This window comes from Strix uralensis, chromosome 9 (genome assembly GCF_047716275.1).
Source record: "Strix uralensis isolate ZFMK-TIS-50842 chromosome 9, bStrUra1, whole genome shotgun sequence".
NCBI classification, from domain to species: Eukaryota; Metazoa; Chordata; class Aves; order Strigiformes; family Strigidae; genus Strix; species Strix uralensis.
In genome coordinates this window covers 22,582,846-22,606,118 of record NC_133980.1, presented here as the reverse complement: position 1 = coordinate 22,606,118, position 23,273 = coordinate 22,582,846, and the positions used below count along the sequence as shown (strand labels likewise).

At 42.2% G+C, this 23,273-nt stretch overlaps 1 protein-coding gene across 3 annotated transcripts in view; it reads left to right on the top strand.

Annotated features, from left to right (window-relative positions):
- The first annotated feature begins 7,224 nt into the window (after window positions 1–7,224).
- PXYLP1 (2-phosphoxylose phosphatase 1) overlaps window positions 7,225–23,273 on the top strand; it is a 61,328-nt gene continuing 45,279 nt past the window's right edge. The window contains exon 1 of one of the 3 annotated variants that reach the window (XM_074877720.1): window positions 7,225–7,361. The gene's annotated coding sequence lies outside the window, so the exon portion shown is untranslated. Of the gene's footprint in view, window positions 7,362–7,727; window positions 7,833–20,255; window positions 20,375–23,273 lie in introns of those variants that run through there. The other 2 variants (XM_074877719.1, XM_074877721.1) reach the window with 2 other exon arrangements.

Here is a 23,273-nt window from a genome sequence, read left to right as displayed (position 1 = left end):
GTTTCCTTATCTAGATCTTCTCAGAATACTCTCTTGCCTGCTTATTGCTGATGTTCACAGTAGGCTCATCCAGGCTGAACCAAATAGTAAAATATGGCTTTTTCTCTTCCTTGTCTGGAAGCAAGTTCTCCTAGGGTTGGAGCCTCACTTAAGGTTACTGGATTTGTTCATTTGACAAACCTTAGTGAGGAGGAAATGAAAACTTGAAATACTCACCCTGTGTGGGCGTAGAAACAGAGAAGCTCAGCTTAGCCACACTGACTGCTTTTCCTCTGTCATGCTGAGAAAACACTACACAACTCATTCACTCTCTGTGTCCTACCCACTTTCTTATTTACTCCTACAGCACTGGGGAAGTGCCTTCTGTATGTTAATGCAGAAGAATTGAGCCCTAAAAATGAGGTATAGTCCTGACATGAATATTAAATACAGTTAGAAATAAATTATATTGGAGTGTCTGGCTTGATATCTGCTTAGTACATTACTCTTCCTGCCTTGGAGCAATTGTATGTGTTCATACTGGAAGCTCATCTGATAGAGCAGTATGTGCATGTATGTGGTAGAAGAAGCCTTCTGCTGATTCACAATATATCAGTCAGTGTTAATTTTAGGCAGTAAGGATTAAAAGTTTGGGAAGGTTGGTCTTGCAGTACTATTTATCTTTACTTAAACTAGGACACGGCTCCAGACTACACGTCTTGCATTCTCAGCCAATGGATTTGTTCACAGAAATAGGAAGCTAAGATACTCAGATACTTAAACTGTTTGGTGTTATTTGTATTTCAAGTAGCAATGACTTAATATTCTTATTTGAATCTTGTTTCTGCTACACCCACCGATGTTATCTGTATTCATGTATACATTCTTTCCTGAGGGAATATCAGGTCAGTATGCCAAATTGCAGCTGTACCTGCTGCCTTTAATGCAAACTAACGTTACTGATTATAGGCTAAGGAGACTGGGATGTCCTGTTCCATAGGAATTTTTTGCCTCCCTGGTGACGAAGGGTACAGTATGAACAATATTTGTATGTCAACATGAGCTTCTGTGTGTGTCTCCATTAAGTATTCCAAGGCTTTTCCCATTTTCAGGTTTTGGACAGCAGTGTGGGACATACATTTGCTATGTGGGCACCCTTGGTATTGATTTTAATAGAAGGACAATGACTAAGGAGGAGCAAACATCCCTTTTCATGTCTGGCTGGGGTCCCTCATAAGTGGGTTTGAAGAGTATCAGAGAATGGGGTAATACGGAAGCTGGCAGGGATAATGTCAGGTCTGAGGGCTTTTTTTCTATGTAGGTTTCCCTAATTAGACTTTTAAAGTTGGCAGTTTCCCTGAGAACTAAATACAACAGGGAAATAATGTAATGTGCTTAAAATACACCTAGCTTCATGGACAACTCTTGAGTTCCTCCCACTAGAAGGGTCAGAATCTTCCCCAGCAAGGTACCTGGGCATTCCTCAGGCACCAGGAAGCACTCAGATACTCTAAAGATAGTTTTGCTGGCATCCAACCATCTGGTCCCAACTCACCCAGCAACAGAAGGGCTAAAAGCTGTCACTCTGAATAACTTTACTGCCTACCACTTTGGCAAGTCAAGTCTGAATTTAACTAAAATCGCAGCTTGCAGCAAGAATATTTATGAACTAGGAAACCCTCCTGTGAGCGTACAAGGGCAATTATATATATATTTCCACATCCCCTCCCCTTCTTCCTATCTCCATGTAAGCAGCGCAGCAATGCGGCCACCCTGGTTGCCTAGGAAGCTGATTGCTGCTCCTAAGGGATCTGTTTAAAATTCTGATCCAGATTCTAGTCAGGTTTATGAGACCCTGGGAATGGAGCTCTTGAAGTGGTGGGTACTTTCCATTTTTTCCCCTCTCCTCAGCTCCTCTGGACTGAGAGAAGGCAGCTGTGCTGCTTTGCTAGACAGAGCAGCTGGACTTGGTTACCCCTAGAACGAATTATGTGCTGTAAGAATGACTTGCCTTATACTCGGGAGACAGAAGGAGCTGTTTGGGATCCTAAATGACACTGGAGAGTAGTTGTGTATGTATGCAGTTATTTTAAGGGTTGTTTTTGAGGCTTTTTCTAAGCACCTGCTGCCTTTTTGGGCATTTGTACTTTCATCTGAGTTGTTTGAAATGCAAATAAAAGCAATAATACATATTCAGACAATCTGAGACCTGTGTTTCCAAGGACTATGCGAAACCCTTTGTGGAGTTCCTTTTCACAAGCTAATCCTAGTGGAAAATTACCAAATGGAGCTTTAAATAGGTGAAATAATAAGCTAGCCAAACAGTGCACCTATTAGAGTGGCAAAGGTTGGTGATCTCTCCAGGTCGGTTTCCATGTCATAGCCCTACATTGCTGACGAGTATTTGGAGAGGCGAAGCGAGGTGATTTAAGAGCAAAGTTCCTTAACATTTAATTCTGGTTTAAGCCTGTTGTTCAAGAAGCTGTCTGTCACATCTCATTATATGTGCTGTTCAAACTTAGATAGGTGTTCAGAATAACAGCTGGATAAAAATCTATGAATAGAGTAACTGATTATCAGTGTAACCAATACTCATTAAAAGAGATCTTAGATGGTAACAAAAGCTAGAGTTTGAGTCACTTGTTTATGCTCTCAAATGAGTGTAGAATCTTATTTAAAAGTGCTTTGGAGTCTGAATTATGAACAGGAGCTCTTTGATCAGAACTGATGTATGATGTGTCATAAGGCATTATGCCAGAAAAAAGAAGTCACTTAAGCTTCCTTTCCAGCGGCACTGAGCAAAATGAGAGCTATGGTTCCCATGCTGTGTCTTATGCTAGCATGTCCGTGCTGAAGAAAGTTGGCTACAAAGACTACTGCTGAACCTTTGCAAAGTGGAAACAGGTGTTTGGTTTTCTGTTGGGGAAAATCAGCAATGCATGATACAGGTATTTTCTTAGCATAGACTTATAAAGTCTATTTATATTGCACACGTGCCTCCATGAGTGTGGTCCCACACTGACTTCCTCTTTCAAAAACTTCAGCCTGAAATTTAGTTTGTGGTTTCTGCTGCTTGCAGTAATTTCTCCATAAAGAAGTGACAACAAGCTCTTTTCTTCAAAATATGACACCCCGTTTTCACATTTAGAAAAAGCCCAATTGGAATGTGATGTGCAATATTGCCGTTTGGTGCTACCTACCCCATTAAAACTACCTTTGTAGGTAGCTGACTGCATTGCTGTTGAATGACTTGATTAACTGGTCTTTGTTATTCTGACATGCACTGGCAATCCTCTTGTGACCATGTAGCGTCCTGCTGGTTTAAAATGTGGACCTACTGGGATGAGATGCCTGTATTTTAATCCCAGGGTTGGTATGCATCCAGCTGCACCACAGCGCAGCTTCAAAAAGGAAGGAGGAGGAAGTAATGGGCCAAACTAACTGTTCAAGTTACATTTATTCAGAGGTCCTAATCTATTTTTGAAAATCTTGCAACTAAATCAGATGATTTTCCAAATGAAGGAGTATTATATACCTGTTTATATCGCAGGACAGAGTCATGTACAAACAGCAGTCTTCTGTTCAGTCTGAAAAATAACCAGGGTTTTCTATGATGCTATCTAGAAGAAAGGGTAATATTGGCAAGTACAGCCAGATAAGGCATCTTCTGCTGTGTCTAATACCACCTAGAAACAATGTAGAATTTGTAATTATTATTTGGGATTTAATCAACCCATGAAAGGGTAGAGGAAAATAATGAAATATGTGGTAATATTCCTAGTATGTACTTTAATTGCTGATTGCTTGATTACTGCTGAAACTGATGAGGCCGAGTGTGATGATATTATCAGGAAGCTAAGCCTGAGAGCAAGAGATGAAAACATAACATTTAACGTGAACATGATATACTGCAAAATAGCATGTTTGAGGGTTGAGTTGTGTGACTCCCTGCAGAGATAATTTAAATGCTGTAAAGCCATATATGTAGAAATGCTACAGAATAAGATTAACAGGCAGCGTCTGAAGAAAACAGAAGTGGCTGTAATACAATAGTGGAGTTACAGAAATCTGGGTGAGTGGCTGTGGCACTATAGGACATTATAGGAATATAATCTTGAAATATACATGAGTCATCACGGCACTCAAAGCTATAAAACCAGGGCTAACTTTGTCAGACATTGGATAGATACGCCACATGACACTTGGAATGACGCAGCAATGCAACAGGCACAAAGCAACTGAAAGAGGTGACATCAGACTTCAGGTATGTGGTGGCAAAAGCAGGCATAAATAACTGTTTTCAAAGGGGTTTCCTTCTGGAACTGTCATCAGTTTCTTTAAATACTTAAAAGCAGTAGGACTGAGACACAAAGCATCTCAGTCAGTAATTAACAAACTGAAAAAGTGCTTGCTAAGAATGGGGTGTTGTCAGAAGTGACCTTTTGCTAGATAAAGAGTAAGGACTCTCTAAAGCATTCAGGCATGTAGCTGAGAAATCCAGCTGAAGTCAAGCAATGGAAGTGAAAGAACGATTCAGACCGCTGAAACTCATGTGTTCTTAAAAGAAGAAAAAAAAATCCCCTACAAACGTCTAGGGCCTGAAACTGTTAGAGTGAAGAAGTAACCCTAGAATGGAAATACCTTATTCAAATATTACTTCGTATAAAATACTCACATAGTTCAAATGTACAATGCTTAGAAGTGCCTGAAACCCTCCCTTATGAGCAAAACTTACTGTAAACTTGTCTGTAGAGCAGTGACTCGCTTCTCTCTTCCCACTCACTTGTGCTATGTGCTGCACTCCATTGCTGTCATGGCTTTTAGGAGCAGTAGCTGGGATCTAGCTGGTATTTTGGGTAAAGTCTTTTGGTTTACTTCCTGATTCTCCTTTCTTGCAAAAGTATTAGGTGTTGGATTATACAGAAAATTGAATTAATTTGTACTGTAAAACGTAGCTGATCTTGTACAACGTGTTAGAATTTGTCTGCAGGAGAGTCCTGATCCAACCCTTACCTTCTCCCAAGAATCTTCTATTCAAAAACTGTCAAACAGAAGGGTGTGTAGTTGCTCCGACTCTGTGACTAGAAACGAAGGAGGGGGAGGAAAAAAACCACCACCACCCAATTGGAAATGTTAGGGTTTTTTCCTTTTTAAAAAAAAAAAAAAGGCAGGATGGGGAAAATGAAAAAAAAAAAAAAACCAAACCAACAAACCAAACCTAAAACTCAAACAGGATTAGGACCAGGAGCTTGGAAATCTAAGTAAACTATAAAATTAAAACTGTCCTCCCTGGATGACGGGGATGCGTTTCACCATGACCTATCCTCTACAATTCAGTTTGTCAGTTTAGCTCTTGGGATTGAGGTCAGACAGAGGAACCTACAGTGTTTTGACCACATATAATCGTGGATTGTCTCAGTAGCAGCTGGTGAATGCTAGTGAGTGAGCTCACAGTTTTAGTGTCCATACATGCTCCTGGCTACTGTTTGGTTAATGCAATAGAATTTCTGTTAGTTTATAGCTAATTCACTCTGCCGTAAGGACATCCTTACAATACTTGCTGGAAGAGAACATTCTGATCATACGAAGTAGTATTTGCACTATGAGAAGTTCATTGGATGCATAAGAGTAGATATAGGAGAAAGTAGATCCAATTGACAAGAATACCAAGTGAGGTGATATAGGGGGACGGTGCATAACTCCAAGTCTTCTCCAAAGACAGTAGCTGCAGTTGCTCTGCCCTGCAAGTATTCAGTTTGTTTCCTCTAATTTAATCTTTAAAATCCAAGTGCACGGGGTTTCTGCAGAGACGTTTTCAGTCTATTAGCAACTTCTGAGTACATAGTCTTTTGGATTATAAATATCATAACAACTTTAACAAAGTTGATTTCTTTTGTGTGTATAGACAACCGTGTTTTATTCTCGAAAGCAAAAACATTCTGTGAAGAAAATTAAATCCTTTCATTACATGGAGAACAGACTGACAGTTTCTGAATCCCAAGTCCTTCGTGAATTGCACTTTGTTCTGGATGGAGGTAGAAATGTAACTGCCCTGGCAAGCATTTGCTGTCATGGTAAATCATTGTTTCCATATGGAGATGATTTTTCTGTAAAGTGTGTATTCTGTTTTCTGGGTAGGGAAAGGCCAGATTTCTTTGTGTTGATGTCGGGCATTATGTAAGCCTAAAATGCCCTAAAGTGATCTAGTGAATGGCAGTCAGAAATCTACACTGTTCCACATGTAGGGTCTCATAATTTGTCTCTTACCCTTCTGCAAACCATTCTTTTTCAGATGGTCAGCACTGCTTTTCTAATAAATAAGAAAATCATTAAGATTGATTACCTCTAATCTATGATGCTGGTAGGTGGGAAGAACAGCAGCTTCTGTGTATTTGATGTGCAGCCGTCAGCTGGCAGGCCAAGCACCGTGCTGCTGAGCATCTCTGGGTACGGTTTTTAAAGATCAGCAGTTGGTAAAGGCTCCAGCCTTCTGATCTGCAGCTGGACAACCACACCACTGTGCAGTCTGTTGGTTAACAATAGATTAATTCCTACTTCTTATCCCAAAAGGAAAGAAGACTGAGAACCTCAGCACATTTCCAGGTGAGATCATACCAGTCAGGCAAAAGTACTAGTCTAGCTAGAAAAACATGCCCAGTCTTTTTGGTAGGTATGTTGACTCTGTGGATGTGCAGTATCAAAGCAAGCAAATCTGGCTCCGTGCTGCTATTTACGGGGCAGTGACCACCGGTCACCATGACCCCGGAGTAGATGCCACGCAGATAAGGAGCTTGGCCTGCAGAGCAGCGTGCCAAGGCAGTTGGATGCTGGCAGAAGCATCCGGGATTGCAAATGGAACTGCAGGAGTACGTGAACCACACATGCTCTTTGAGGTGCCTCCAGACTGCAACAAAACCCCCTAGAGCCTTTTGCCATAAACACTAGCGCCAAATGTTTAGTGTCAGTGCATCGACTTTGATCACCCAGTATTTGCACAGGTTCTGCCTAGACATGTCAAAGTAGGTGTGTGAAGGGAATGAAGGCATTCCCCAAATCTGCAGAATTAATTTTAGAACCTGTTTTAGGGACACATGGAAAAACCGGTGTATTTGGGAGCTGATCAGCTGGTAGGATGAAACAAGCACTCCCGCTGGTAGAGCAGCATGAGCCCCTGGGAGGGGAAATCTGGCTGATGAGCCGGGAGCTTCTTTGTTGGCAACAAATCCTGGCGAATACTTTGCGAGTTATGAAATGACTTCGCTTGCATCAGCTATACAGTATGTTTGGTTTCTCTTTTTATTGAAATTCGTGGGATTGTCCTCAGACAAGGACTTGAAATTGGCGTTCCTTAGGGCCACGACAACTCGCAGCGGTGCTTCCCGGTAAGTTAACTAGGAGAAGAATTCGCCCGGGGTCACCCGCAGTAACCATTTCGCTCAGCTGCGTTAGCTGTCCGTGCCGTGTCTCCCGGGATTCACGGCCATCTCCTCCAACGCGGGGAGCACCAAGAGCCGCGCTCTGATGCGGGCCAACGCCGACCAGCGCCCGCCGGGGGTCCCGCAGCCTCTGCCGCCGCCCCGGGCGGGCTGGGGGCGGGCGGCCGGGGACGGCCTGTGCCGCGGGCAGCACCGGGGGACCCGCCCCCCCCGCCGGGCTGGGGGGACCGCGGGCCGCGCGCGGGCAGCCGGGGGCGGGGCGGGGCGGGCGGCGGCCGGCAGGGGGCGCCGTGGCGGCCGGCAGGGGGGCGGCGCTGGCCGAGCCGGGCGCGGGGCGGGCGGCCGAGCCGCAGCCGTGGCCGTGGCGTGGCGGCGGGCAGCGGCTCCAGCTCCGGCCGGGGCGCCGAGCACGGCACGGTAGGGCAGGGCGGGGCGGCGCTGCGGGCGGGCAGGTGGGACGGCGCCCGGCGTGCGCCGCCGGGCAGCGCTCGGGCTTGGTGCCCCGGTACAGCCGGCTGCGTCCGCGGTGCTGCCCTGCCCCCGGTAAACACCCGCGGGCGGTCGCTGCCGGCGCCCGGGGAGAAAGCGGGCGCGGCGGGAGCGGCTGCCCCGCGCCCGGCTGCGAGGGGCGGGTAGGAGCGGGGCTGCGGCCCCGCCGGTCCCGCGCTCCGGGGAGTCAGTCCTGGGGCAGCCGGGGGGCGGTGGCGGCCTCGGCCGGACTGCCGGAACCGGCCCGGCGGGCGGGGAGGGGGGGCCGCCCCCGCGCCCCGCCTGGCCGCCTCGGCGGGGCGAACTTTGCCGCCGGGACGGGACCCGCGAGGCGGACACCCGGGTCTCGGTGCTCTCAGGCTTCGTTCCGCGTGTGTGAGCGGTCCGCGCAGTTCCGCGGCTTCGGGCCGTGGGCGCGTGCCCCGCCGTGCGGGGCAGGAGCCCGAGAGGGGCCGCCGGGCCCCCCGAGCCCCCGGGGTGACAGAGCCGGTACGTGCCGCCTTGGCTGGGAACGCCGCGGGGCGCTCCGGTGGGCTGGTACCCGCTCCTCTGCCCCGGGCTGGTACACGGTGGCTGCAGTGGCGGAACTTGAATTTATCTTTCTTTTTGATGCCTGTTGCCTTTAGCGTGTCTGCTAGCAGTCCCTTTCATTGTGTATACTTTAACCTAAATATTTTTGGAGTCTTGAACGGACTTCTTGGTGTATTTCTGCGCTGTGGGTTCCTGAAGATTGAGCCTGAATCTTTTGACAAGCACGGACTTTTCATCAGACCTGTGCTCTGGCATGGAGATCGTCTGGGCCTTCATGCAGAAAGTTGCCCTTAAAAAAACCCAAGCCTATGAAAGTGTTTTTTTAAATGGAAGGAAGTAAGGGACTTATCAATGTGTTTGTAAATACTGTAACCTGAATTTCTGGACAGATCCCTTGACATAAAAGCTGGCACCATGGAAATGACAGAGTGGGGAGAGTGTGTGCAGTGACCTTATAAGCCTTTTATTTTGTCTGGCATTATAGTCTGAGATGAGCATCTAGTTCAGACCTTAAATGTTCTCTTTTACAAGTTTTACAAATATAGTTTCATGTGTGTGAAAAAAAACTACAGAGTAAGTGGCTCTATCCTTGACTAACTGCAAAAGCTGTCACATATGATAAGTTATTGTGCCAGTATTACAATAGTAATGGGATATTAAACCAACACATTTTGGCAGTAAGTAGCTGTAATACTTATGCCCTGTTTTGACGTCTGTAGAAGGAGGATTAGCTCAGACAGAATTTGTAGTGGGAGGGTGTGAGTGGGATGAAAGCAAAAGCTGCTTAATTTTAATCTTCTCAAAAAGGTAACTAAAAGTAGAGCACATGGTTCAAACACATATGTTCTTCTCTCTAATGGCTTTTAATTGTAGTCTCTTAAATATTTTATGTAAACTCAGTAGTGCTGAAACATTAATTTTTATAAGATTCAATACATGCTAAACAAGCTCCCTGTTCTGCAAAAAAAGGAAGTACTGAGGAATAGCAGGGTCTCGTGTGAAGGTCTGACAAAAACAGAGCTATAAAACTGCACTGGTGTGACTAACCCTATGTATCTGTACCGATGTACCCCAACAGAGGTGTACCTCTGGTTGGACTTCAGGCCTCGTGTTACATATTTCAGTTTTAGAATTGTGAACTTGCTTTTCTTTAACAGCCTTCATTTGCTTTTGGGCTTTTTTAGTTTAAAAAGCGGGTGTCTTGGAATGAACGCACACAAAAAGCAATGCTTCAGGGTGTGCAAAGCTACTGTCCCCCGTGAAGTCTGTTTCCTCCAAGCGGTTTTACGATGGGGTGTGTATTTTTACATATTATCTTTCATCGTGATCTCCTTAGATGAAACCTTAAGTGTCCTGTGAGGTTTCTTATGTAGGTCTTTGTTCATTTCCATAATCTCACAGGAGACCTTTGAAACTAGACTTCAGTTGAATTTTTCTGGATGCTTTTTCTACTGAAGTTGCAGATTATTTTAAAAATGTATTTATTTTTTTAGTTATAAAAGAGTTGTATCTTAGGTGTATTTACATATTATTGCCTGAAAGATGAATGATGAATTCATGTGGTCTTAAGTGTGGCTTTTATCTGGATTTATGGTCAGTTCTAGTTGTATATTCTCTTCTTCTCCTCCCCAAGGTTTTTATTCTCTTTTAACTAATAAAAAAAATTTGGCAATTAATATGCAAAAAACCCACTGTGAGACTTGTGTTGCTTACAAACATACGTCAAATGAGTGTAGGAATTAAATGTTACGCCACCTACTAACATATGCTTTATGATTTAGATATGATTAAGTTTATGGTTTATAAGGGATGCTACAAAGGAGGTGGTGGTACCTTAATTGTTCAAGAGGGTGGAGTCTTCAAGTCTGACTCGACCGAAATGCTGAAGGTGCTCTCCAGGACTATGGCGAAGTGCACACAAAACATGCAGCTGTTGCCTTAGGTGTTAAAGGAATCATTTGGTGAAGGAAGTATGAGAGGATTAAAGAAGGTGGAATTTGTTATAGGTACTACAGGAAGTTTTGGGGAGTTACTGATAAGGTGCCCGAAAAGACAACATGGCAGCTCAGCTGTGCTGGCAAGCACTGGACTAGCACACACAAATGCTGCTAGACAGCAGCCTGAAGGGCGAGGAAAGATTTGCTTTGGGGCAGAGCTGTTCAAGTGGTGGATCGCAGTTGGGAAGTGTTTGAACATAGCCTTTAATCTTGACTCGCTGGGAGAGGGAGTCCGTAAGCGAGCTATGCATTGATTCACATTCAGAAGGTTGTACTTAAAAATACTCTAGCTTCGGTGGGAAATTATATATAAAAATAAGAACTTAATTTGTGTAGCAAAAAGGGAAGAAATGCTAAATGCCTTGGAGGAGACTTGAAATTTCATGCAAGATTTCTACTTACACGGGTTTTAGTGTCACGGTAATTTTACTGGAATTGTACTAAAATATTGCAGTACCGATAAAAAGATTGTGTTTTAAAATACATCTTTTTTTTCTTCTTTGAAATGCTTTCCAGAATGCTTTCCATAACGAATGCAGGCCAATGTGTGGTATAAATTACATAGAAATAGAAATGGAACAGTTGATCATAAAGCTACATATAGGATGATGAAGACTGAAGGTTTATGTAGCAGCTTTCCAGAAGGATACTAGAAATGTTGCACAGACCATGACACGCTTCATATTCTGTTAAAATCAGACTGCACTTTGGTGAATCCCAAATGGAGTCCCCTTAAGCAAGCATTTGGTTTTGCAAACCATTTAGGGCAGACAGTTTTGGGGATTTTATTGTCTAAAAATTGTAGCGGAGGATACATGAGTCTTGACTTATGTCTTCGCAGGAGCACGCTTGCTTTGTCACATTGGATTTAGGTTAGAATTCAGAATTACTATCTTGTTTGTCTTGAAACTATTAGGTGGTCTCTGATTACAGCAGGTTGAGAGATTTTCTTACTCAGTTAAGAAATGAAGAGTACACTGTGACAGTGTTTATGATTCTTTTAAAAAAATCAAATAATGTCGTCTCACTGTGTTCAAATAATACCTGAATCGTAAATGTAATGGTTCATCCTAAACAGCAAGAAAGAGCATTTTTTTCATTGTGGAAGATGATAATAGGAACATTTGTCAGGAGGGCTACAAAGGTGGATGGTAACTGTGCGATTATGTGCTAAGTGGTTGTGACAGGCAAGGGGTTCAGAGCAAGATTGACAGGCTATTTCATATTGATTAGAGGTACACGGGGCATTGAAAAGCTAGATAGCTGGCATATTTCTTAAAAACAACATTTTTGTAAGCTGAAATAATTAGGCTTAGTTGTTTGTGTAAAGACATTGCTCAGAAATGCTGTTTGGAAATACTAGTCAGTGACTGTTTTCCAGCAGTTTCATCCATAGTTTCTACTGCCACCTTAAACTCATGTACCAAGAATGAAGTCTGTTTCCCCTGGAAAGTTGTCACAGGATTCATGGCTTCCCTTGTGAAAATGAAAAAATAAACACCATAACTTTGTCTCAATGCCTGCTATAAATTCTATAATAACCGTACTATGTTTTCCTAATGCTGATAGTCTCTGCTGATAAAGGGAGGCCCTGTGAATACCTGGTACACTCTGTTGTTAATGATGATTTTGAAAGGACGAAGCAATGCTGACACCTGATCTTTGCCATATTTTTCATGCTTTGTTCATCTTCCTCACGCCTATGGTGATGATGTTCGTTTACTGATTGCCCCTGAAGTAGAAGTCTGAACACAGGCTTGCATTTCTGTCTATGAAGACTTTTGGGTACCTTCGTGAGGAGCTTCTGTTGGGCCAATAAATTGTGAAAGCAACTTTGTGGAACTAAGCAACAAAAATGTGGGCAATAGGCCTTTCAAATGAAATGCCAGGACATCGTGTTTAATGCCAGCGCTGTTTACCTAAACCTATTTTTATTTTTCCTTTTGAAGAAGTAACTTGACTGCTTGCACCTTTGTGGTCAGGTTGTCTGTAAGACGGCATGTTTCTAGAGGTTACCTTGTACTGCTGCCGTGAGGATCAAGGAAAAAACCAGGCATGACTTTTTGCCAGCAGCAGGGCAGTTCTCCCAGTATGTTGCCTCTTATTCCCCATTCAGCAGCCAGGCAAGTTGGCAGTTGTATGAAGTGTTGTGGGAAGGAAAGGGCAGTAGAAAATGCTGACTGTCTGCTAATCCATCTGTGTAATCACCATTCTGGGGTTAGATTGCAGGAAGATGACAAAATTGCTGATACAGTCTTTTTAGCCTTTTTTTTTTTTCCTTTCCTTCCCCACTCCAGTATGAGCTGCCAGCTGTTGGTGATGCAATGGGTAATAGCATAACCTGCAGAGAGAAACAGAAGTTCTCCATTTGGAAGACAGGAAATGGAAGTGTGTGTCTACCCCTTAATTTTGAATCCTCGTGATTGTATAGAGGTGGTTGAATATGGAAGTGTTGGGTGACTTGGCATATGAGGATAAGATGGAACAGATCTCATAGCAGGGCCATAGTCAGGAGAAAAAATATTTTGGAATGAGGGTCAAAATACAGCTTGAGCACAAGGATAGAATGAAATGTCAGCTCTTCCATCCCTCTTGCACAAACACTTCTAACATCAGGCTGTTGCACTGCCATTTTTCACAGGTATAATTTAGATAAGTTAGTAAAATTGTGTTTTACTTCATGGGGAGCTTTCAGTAATGGCCAAATCACCAGATGTAAAATGCTATGTTTTAGGGTAAGCTGAAGGCATGTCTAGCTAATGGTTAAGGTGGAGTTGCGGGTGAGTTGCCAGGAGAACTTGGTGGATTCAGATTCTAGCAGTTTTCCAGAGGGTGAGGGATAAAGGACTAGCTGAAGAGGAGTTGCAAGGTGGGATGGCAAGTAGGCTAAAGAGCTTGGAGTAATGAAGTCAGTGAGCTGTTACGACTTAACTAGAATCTCCCCAAATCCATTCAGTCTGAATCCTGTGAGCAAATCAACCTCACTGTGTGAATCCCTGAGAACTGTGGGTGTGTGACCTTTCCGCATTAGAACATACACGTGTGCAGTCAGGTTATAAACAGACCTGGTATAGGATCATCTGGAATGAAAAGAGTAAGGACAGATTTGGGAGCTCAGGTCCTGTTCTCAAATTCATCTAACCTGAGTGGAAGGGCAGCTGTGCAGAGGAAAATAACTGTTCTTCATACTAACATAATCTCAGACATCGGATAGGATAAATTAGACCTGGTGTGAGAAATAGACGTTTTCCTGCATTTATGAGCTTTCTTTACTGATCTGGTTGATCGCAGCTAGCTTTTAGTGCATCCCTACAATGTTTGCTTTCAAAGTTAGTGCCAGAAGAAGGTATTTGCCGGTGAATACACCCCTTGACAGTGGAGCAGAGGGAGGCAGGTCTGTATTGGAAATGCATGCAGTGGGGAGTGTTAGAGTAGGAGAGGGAGTCATTCAAACAATTAAAACTGTAAAAAGTAAAAGCTTAACTATAAAAAAAGTGTAACAATTCAAGCACATTAACTGCTTTGCCTTTGCATGCTTTTTGGAGCTGTGATGTTATCTGATCAACCAGTGGCTGTGACCTGTGTGTGATTAGGATCTGTGCTCATACAGTTACGAGCATATGGTATACCGTTTTAAAATGCTAAGTTTAAAATAATTACATTCTGGTGCTGTTTTTTAAGAATTATTTAATTGTCTGTATGTTCTGGGATGGTTTTGCTGCCAATTGAGATTCAGTTCTGGCCTGGAGCCATCAAATCATAAGGTTTCTTTCAAGTTTCTTAATAATGTTAAAAAAGAGTTGCTCAGTTTCCTTTAAGGAAGTAAAAGCACTTCCTTTGTTTTTGTTTTTACTTTCCCTGCAGTTCAGAGCTGTGTGTGACGGATCATTGCATAGGAAAAGGAGTAGGAATATGGTGACGTTCCTGAAGTGGGTGACAAAGAGTTGGGCTCGTAACAGATTTTCCTAGATATTAACATTTTCTTTCCACAGGGCCACCAAAATGACATGCGGGACTGGTGAGTTGTTACAGATTTCGACTTTTTTCAAATTTCTACAGAGTAACCTTATTTCCAACTAAAAAGAGGTAGTCACGGGCAGATCAAAGCACTTACTGAGAAGTTTGTCTGAATGGAAGGATCTCTTCAACTGAGGATTTAAATAGACCAAAAGAAACCAAAGTTAAGGACACCTACCCCTTAAAATATTTCATCCTCTCGTACATTTGCTGTTCAAACAAGTAAACCTAATGAGACCTATAAAATCATCATAGTTGGAAAACCAAAGTCCAAAGCATGGAAGCTTTCAACAATTCCTAAAAGGAATATGAAAATTAAGGAAGAGATATTAAGGTAGCAAAGGAATTGTGGTAGTCTTTTCAGTACTTATGATTTGAGTATGCCATGAGGGGACTGGCTTGTGATCCAAAGTTACCTAAAGACTGTCTAAAGCTTTGTAATTTGACAGATTTTGTTATAAACTGGATTTTATTGTCAGACTTAACACAACAGTGAAGCTTGTCTGTGGTTTGAAAGGAAGTAGTCAATGCTATATCATGTTCTGTTCAAAATGCAGCTTCAGGTTCAAAACCGCATCCATCTTCAGAGTATCTGCTGCGCTCTGAGAGACCTTACAGCAGTGGTAGATCTGTGGGTTTCTTCCTGCTGAATGAAGTGGTCCTTCTCAGTCTTCATTTTGGTAATCTAAAATGTGTAGGTTCCTTAGAGTTGGGGACTCTTTTTTTAGCTTTTTGATGCATTTGAGTGTGTTTGTAGCAGGCGCAGTATGAGGGAAAAGGTGTTTGGGAAGGGAACAGCGAGAGAAACTTTGGTTCTTTTAAACGTTACAAAAATGCACATGGCAGCAGCATGTGCTTGTTGTTAATGCTATTGGTAGTAGAACTTTCATGGGGCTTTTTTTCTTAGTGAGGTGCAAGGACACATTTTACCTATAGCAGAGAATCAATCTGCAGCAAATATGTTTCTGCAGAAACTCTGTTCTCAAAGCAGTGGTCAAAGGTAGACTAATGTGCTACCTAGAAAATGCAAAATTTTGTATTTTACATGCAGCTTCTCTGTATTGTCAGACAAAACAAAAATACTTGTTCAAAATACTCCAATTTGTTTCCAGTTGGTTTTTTTTGTTTGCTATACAAGGGGATGCCATTAATCAGCTTTCAGTGATGCCTTTTCCTATTATTTGGTAGACTTTATGTTCTTTTTTTATCTAATAGGAGTATAACAAATCTTTATTATGTATTCATAATTAGAAAAACTGAAAGGTACTGCACATCGAGTCTAGATTTTTGTTTCTGTTAAAGTGCACAGGTATGAAACCCAAGGGTGTATGAAGGCTCATGTTGTGCTCTCATGTTTGTAGAAATTGATTATACATCCATTACAACTTAAAAAAATAACAGCAGCAGTGTAAACTGATTGTAACAAGAGCTGTAGTGAGGGTGTGTTTGGGCATTACACTTGATCTCTGTAAACTCTGAAGCAGGAAAACCCAATGGAAATTTGCTCTAGTGTGTCTTCGTTCCTATGCTTTGGTGGCTTCCTGGGCAACAGACTGGTTTAGAAACAAGCCCAGCAAGATAACCCAGATACACTGAGTGGCATCACAGCATCCGTTGCCATTCCTCCCCTGGCTGCATCCTATAAATGCAATACTATGGATCCTATGCTGGATGCAACTAGCACTAGCAGAATTAAAACTTGGGTCATATTTAATGCTTGCAAGCAGTGACATAAATACAGACTTAAATAAAAATATTTTGCTGACCAAAAGAGATTAAGATTTGTTTCCAACTTGTGCACCTACAGCAATTTTGGCGAATAACCAAGGAAAGAGAAATACTGTGTGTGTTATACATACCTTTGGCATAGGAACTTGTATATATGAATTATGTAGAGGTTTTGGGGTTTTTTTGTGGTGTGTTTTTTTTTTTTTTTTAAATATACACTTACTGACAGAATTAAGATCATCCAAGACCTACTAGGAAGGGTGAGAAAAAGTAATCAGTTGAGTAGGTGGAACTTGAAAATACGTAGAGGTAAAGACTCTGTAAAAGGGACCAGATTAAAGGGTGGAGATGGCTTGCAGTGACAGATAACAGAGTAAGTCATCCTCTTTTCCACTGGAAAACAGCAACGAGGGGAAGCACTGTGTGGCACCTATTAAAAGTAAAGGAATACTTCTCTACAGCTGATGGCAAGCGGGACCAGCTGCCCTTTGGAACCCAGAAGCCTTGTGGAAGGGCAAACGTTTGTCATTGGAGAAGTCAGTACTCAGTCAGTCCTTGCCAACGTAGATCTCTGCTGAAGGACTGGGGTGTACAGGTTCCCGTGGGTGCAGTGTGGAGCTTTACCTGGGTGTTTCCCTTAATGTGGAGCAGAATTCAGCAGAAGTTCTTGCCTTGGCTCTGAGTCCTGCGGAGTGAAGTGATATGGCAGAGCATCAGTGACTAACAAGTATGACTAAAAGTACTAAACAAAAGAGAGAATGCATGAGCTAGCAAATGTGTATTTTGATGCTGACCATCACTCTGTCCTCTGGTCTAAACAGATGTCTGGCACCAAGTAGAACATAAAGGAGACTACAGATGGATTGCGTTAAACATTTCATAATTGTTTCTATGTGCAATCCTGCTTTTCCTCTTTGCAGTCAGAGCTAATTTAGACTCTTGCAGGGCAGGGGCATGTCGTCTCTGTGTCCTGGCTGATGGGAACACTTGTTCTTTATAAATAGACTGGTGAAGCTGGTAGGAAGAAAAATGCCTCTGCTGTCAGAATGGTGCCAGAGCCTGGGCATGAAGGCAGCAATCTGTCTCCAGGGTGAATCTCTAAAGGGGAAGGTGCTGTGGGAAGAAAGGGAAAGGAGATGAAATTTAAAATGTTTTTATTTATTTATTTATCTTTACGGGAAGGATGTGCAGGACGTAGAAGTTATATTTGAATTGCAGCTATTCACAACTTGTCTTGCATGTACTGATAATTTCAGGAATAGCAGAGAGACTGGAGATGGAAAAGGGGTCTAGGGCAATGGCATCGTCCCAAAGGAAGCAGATGTTTGCAGTACCTTATGTTTTGGCACTATAGTTTCCTTCATCTCTAAGTTAGTTCATGCACTTACTTGTGATTCTCTTATAGTCCTAGGAACTATTGATTATGTAGAAATAACTACGGTACTGATACCCTTTAATGACTAGACGTCAAAATTACTGTGCTTCGTCTCTAAAAAAATACTGGTTTGGTGTTCAAGTGTTTAAGTCTGCTTTTGAAATGTTATGAATAAAAAGGATATTTAGAGGTCACAATTATGGTATTTCTTTCAAAAGTTCTTGTTTGAATTGTCAGAAGCATTTGCATTTAGAAGTGGTTCCTTGACAGGTGATTAGTGGTCAGAGTACGGGGGGGGTAAGCTAATACACCTAAATGGTGTTCTGTGGAAGCGTGAAAAAGATTAAAGATTCAAACATTTAATGATCTTTTCATGCTTTTTAACAGCTCCCACACCTCTGGTCCTGTCCTGTGTTCCCCCCCCCCCCCCCCCCCCTTATCTTTATTCAAGAAAACATGGGTATAATTTAATCAGAAAACTGATGTAAGTCCAAGGAAAATCCAGAAACAGGGAGATCTCTGGCTGCAAAATAAGCCAACTTCCAATGCTGGGAAACCCATACAGGGTAGTTGTAATGTTATAATGTTACATTACATTAACTACAACATTAATGCACTAAACATAACTTTAATCTAGATGTCTCTGCATGACTGTTTATTGACCAATTTTAAAAGATTCATAGACTTGTAGGTTCTAATTTAAATAAAAGAAATATACTCTAAAGGACTTGGACTGACAAAAATCAAATGCAAACCTAACTGTGTAAAAACTTGTTCTGCTTGTGTCCCTTAGCTGCTGATCTCGGAAAGACAGCAACTCATAACGATGATTTGAGTAGGACAGAATGGAAAAGCTGGAAACTGTCCCTTGAAGGAAGTAAGCTGAAGTTGTAAGCTGAAGACTGCTTTCCTAGAATTTCCAGCATAAAACTGTATGACAGTGCTGCTCAAACCTGAAAGCTGGTTAGGAGAAAGATATTTAAAATATTCACCATGTTATCTGCTTGCCCACCTTGAGATTTAAAAGCTAAGATCTCAGAGTCAAGCAGAGGTTTTATTTTGAGAACAGCAGATTATCTTCAAGGTGTGGTCAGATTTCAGTACGGCTAATGGTCCCTTCATCACTTCTGGCTGCTAAGCAACTCTTCACCTTTACTTATTAAATCTAGTGCTAAGTTTGCTGCACAGTGAAAATAATGAGTGCTGTAAAGAGGGACAAAATTGTTTAAGAGCTCCGTTTATTCTCTTAGCTTTAATGAAGTGAGAGCTTGTGTTGGTTGCTTTGGCAGACTAGGCAATACTGCTGTGGCATTTTCAATAGCTTTTGCACATCTCAAGACCAGCTATGCCAGTATGAGGATTTTAGAACTGACTAGATAAGGAAGAAACTTGGAATAGGAGACAAGAGAAATTTAGATGTAGATATTTTAATGTTCTAAATACTAACTCTAGTAACTTAGCTGTTAGGTTTTTGGTATTTTTTTAAAAATCAGATGCTTGCTGCTAAAATGTTAAGTAATTCGAAAATAAAATTATCTTGTAAGTAGCTATTACAGAATCACAGAATCATCTAGGTTGGAAAAGACATTGAAGATCACCTAGTCCAACCATCAACCTGGCACTGACAGTTCCCAACTCCACCCTATCCCTCAACTCTATGTCAGCCTGACTCTTAAACACCCCCAGGGATGGGGACTCCACCACCTCCCTGGGCAGCCCATTCCAACGCCTAACAACTCGTTCTGTAAAGAAATGCTTCCTAATATCTAGTCTAAACCTTCCCTGGTGCAACTTGTGGCCATTACCCATTGTCCTATCCCTTCTTACTTTGTTAAAGAGACTCATCCCAAGCTCTTTGCAGCTTCCTTTCAGGTAAAGGGCGATGAGGTCTCCCCTCAGCCTCCTCTTCTCCAGACTAAACAACCCCAGTTCCCTCAGCCGTTCCTCATAAGACCTGTGCTCCAGACCCTTCACCAGCTTTATTACTAGTTTTTACATAGCAACATGTAGCTATGCCCTACTGGGTAGGTGCTGCTTCCTGCTGTTTCCATGCATGATTACCATGGAGTGGTACACGTTGCCTTTTTTAACCATGGCTTTCCTAATCTTCACTTTTTTTTTAATGAGGCTGCTGACCTGTTTATACTGTCAGTCAGCTTCTGTGTTTCCTGTGGTTACGAACTTCCAGCATAAGTCATGGGGTGAGCTAACAGGAGTAACATTACTGAACAGGTTTTATTTAATGTTTTCAATGATGAGCTGGTTTTAGTTTTTTAGAAATGCTGTTTTTTATGCCAAGTGATGTGACCTATTTCTCATAAATGCTTTTTTTTAAAAAAAAAAGAAAGCTTGTTTCTGATGGGAAAATGAAGAATTATGATTAACAATATTGCAGATGCTAGCTTTGTTACTTTGTGATGCCATGCAAGATGCAACTTTAGTGTTGCAGGAATAATATGTCCAGTTTAAATTGCTGACATTACAGTGAGCTGCAGGGGTTTTGTGAGGGTTTCCTCAACGTAACGATTACAGGCATGAGTAACTAAGCAGGTCATGCTGACCAGAGAATTGGTTCTGCTGAGTGCTCCTCTTTCCTCTCTGCTCTAGTGCTTGCCATAGACCTTTGTAGCACTGATCGATTTGGTCAAAACCACAAGATCCCAGCCACTATTTTTCATTTGTGCAGGAAAAAAAGCAAATCCTTTGAAGCACCAAAGAAAAGGTTTGGCTTGCATGACTTCCTGACACAACTATTTTCTGTAATTTCCAATTCAAGAGTATGAAGTTCTTCAGCTGTCTGAGGATGTCTGGATGCTGGAATGGTGGGTTTTAGTAGATGAAAAATGTACTGCCTGGTAGTCTCTTGCCAAATGGCTGGGGAATGATTGATAGAGCATCATGAGTTAAAATGCAAGTAAAGACAGAAGTCTTCATTATAATTGTATCAGGAGCTGTCACCTTCATTTCAGATGTCTTCAAAACTGGTTTTGTCAGAAATAAGCCCTCAGATATAGATGAAAGATAAAAGATGCATCAAAAAGCAATTACAATTAAAACCTCTATTCTGCAGTGTAGAGACATCAGACTAGTAAGTCGGTCCCTGTGTTCTTCCATGACTTTTTCTGAAATATGAATGTTACTCCAAATCAACCTTATGTTGTCTGTAGGCTTTTTGCTCTGGGCTCTATAAGCTTGCTACAAAATATACTTCTATCAGTTTTTGGCCTATAGTTAAGTACAGACTTAGTTCTACCTTCCTTTTTGAGCAGAGTCACCATTTTTTCTTTGTTTCATTGCGACCACTTTTGCTCGCTTGTATTTCAGTAGACAATGTCATTTTGATGTACCAAACCAGATAAATACAGTAATTTTATTAAGGCAGACTTTGAAGAGTACTATTGATTATTTATGGAGACGTGCTATTTTAATCAAGTAAATTCATTTAAGCTGTCATGGTAAGTGTAATAATGTGCTTACGCTTCATGCTAGATAGTAGGTCTGTATTCTAGATGGATATGGGTGATTTAGAGGATATAACAGTATCAGTCAATTGGCACAGAAATTTGGCAGTTGTGGTTTAGTGTCAAGTTTAACCTCACAAGTGCTTTGAAAGCATTGATGTCAAGTTATTTTCAGGGCCTGACTTAAAATAATGAAAAGAAATAGTTTAGTTAGTCAACCCTGCAAAAAATGTCGTCTTTGTTTTGCACAGGAGGAGGGGTTGCTGGGGGAGAGGTTCCATGTGGAGCACTAACTGGCAATACCCAGCTAGTGTGGAACAAAAAGTAGGTTAGTCATGCCAGCTGGTCTGCTGGGAGCTGCGTGCTTAGCCTAGGCTCCTAGCAGACATGCCGCGCTCCCAGCATTTCCAGGTAATTACTAACTTTTCCAGTGAAATGGCCTAAAGCAGAGAATGTGACTTGACCAAATTTTTCCAAGAGCCTAGCAGAGGCTTGGCTAGTCTCCTGACTCCCTCGCCTGGCCTGCAGTCGTTAAGACTGTTTTTACCCTTGTGTGAGCATGCAGTAGCCTAGCACCTTACACTGGCAGGTGTTGTCACTGTCTTGTGAGATCAGGTAAGAGCTGAGGGTGCTCTAAATGTTGTGAGTCATTCTGGTGTGTTTTGATGAGTTGAGACATTTGGGTCGCGTTTAAAAGAAAAAGATGTTCAGTGAGTCGGTAGGTGGGTATGCTGCAAAAGGTGGCTCACGTAGCCTTTCAATTATCTGCATTTCGATATAGGGTGCTTTATTCACTATCCTTCAGAATACCTAGACTGCTTATGTGTGTTATGCTTATAATTAGTGTTGCTGAAATAAGTTTAGGGGTTCTGTACATTGTCTTTATCAAGTCCTGCATTCATAGAAGCTTAGAATCATAGAATCATTTAGGCTGGAAAAGACCTTTAGAATCATTGAGTCCAACTGTTAACCTAGCACTGCCAAGCCTGCTACTAACCCATGTCCCTAAGTGCCACATCTACATGTCTTTTAAATATCTCCAGGGACGGTGACTCCACCACTTCCCTGGGCAGCCTGTTCCAATGCTTGACAACCGTTTCAGTGAATAAATTTTTCCTAACAATCCAATCTAACCTCCTTTGGCACAACTTGAGCCCATTTCGGTCTTGAGCAAAAGCCCTGTTCTCAGGGATGAGCATAAATCACTGCTTTTCTGGCACACGTCAGGAGCTGCTGCCAAAACACTGCTGCTCCCAGGGCTGAGTTCTGCCTCTTCTGCAGTGGTGTGGTGCTTACTCACCTTTAAAAGCAATAACTACTTACTTATTTCTGAAGCAAAGAACTAAGGCCCATACCTGGAGACTAGTGACGTGGTGTGGTCAGCTGTTGATAGGATTGACCTTTGAGTACTGAGAGCTTACAGCGTGGAGGTGACGAGGCTGGGGCATGACCTGCACTCTGGCCCATCCGCAGAGTAAATAGATAAAGCTCGATATTCTCTAAATGTCATGTTAGCAGCAGACGCTCTGCAACCCTGCAGCCTTTTGCTGTGTGGTGGTATATTCTGAACACCCAAAATGTGTTTTGCTGTGTGGTTTGATTTATGATCCGTCTGCATATAAAAATAGATTTGTGGGGAGATAAGGTTGGTTAGCTTTTTATTTCCCCCCTCCCCGGCTCAGTTTTATCGTTTTTAGCTTACAAATGCTCACTTCAGTGAGTGCTCACAATGCTTATTGTCCTGTCTTCACTTAATATGTGCTGGCAAAGTGCTGCTTTTCCCTGGGCGTACCTCGTGTGCCAGCACAGAGGAGCAGAGACTCCCCTACTCCATCCTGCAGACGTTCACCTGATTCCTGGCAGCCTGGTGTCCAGTGGGAGCTGGTGACAAATTGTATTGAGAGGCTTTGCTGTAACAGCTACTCAACAGGAGCTATTCCTGTGCCTCATAAGTTGTAACACAGCAACTTTTGATTTGTTAACAGGCCAAAGTATATTTAAAAGAAAAATCCACCTTGTTTATAATTTCTTGAATGTTACATTTAAAACTAAATGTTATAAAACTTCTGATCTTGCAATTAAGGTTTAAAGCTAATTAAGATTTTTCTCTAAAACATTTTGCTAATATGAGGTGCGTATGATCTTTTTTCCAGTCCTGTAATTTTTCCTTTTTTGTGGCATTTCTTTTTTTATACAGCAACAGTATTAATGATTGTAGACTGTGCACAAGACCTCTTGTTCCTGAGAGCTTTTTAATAGA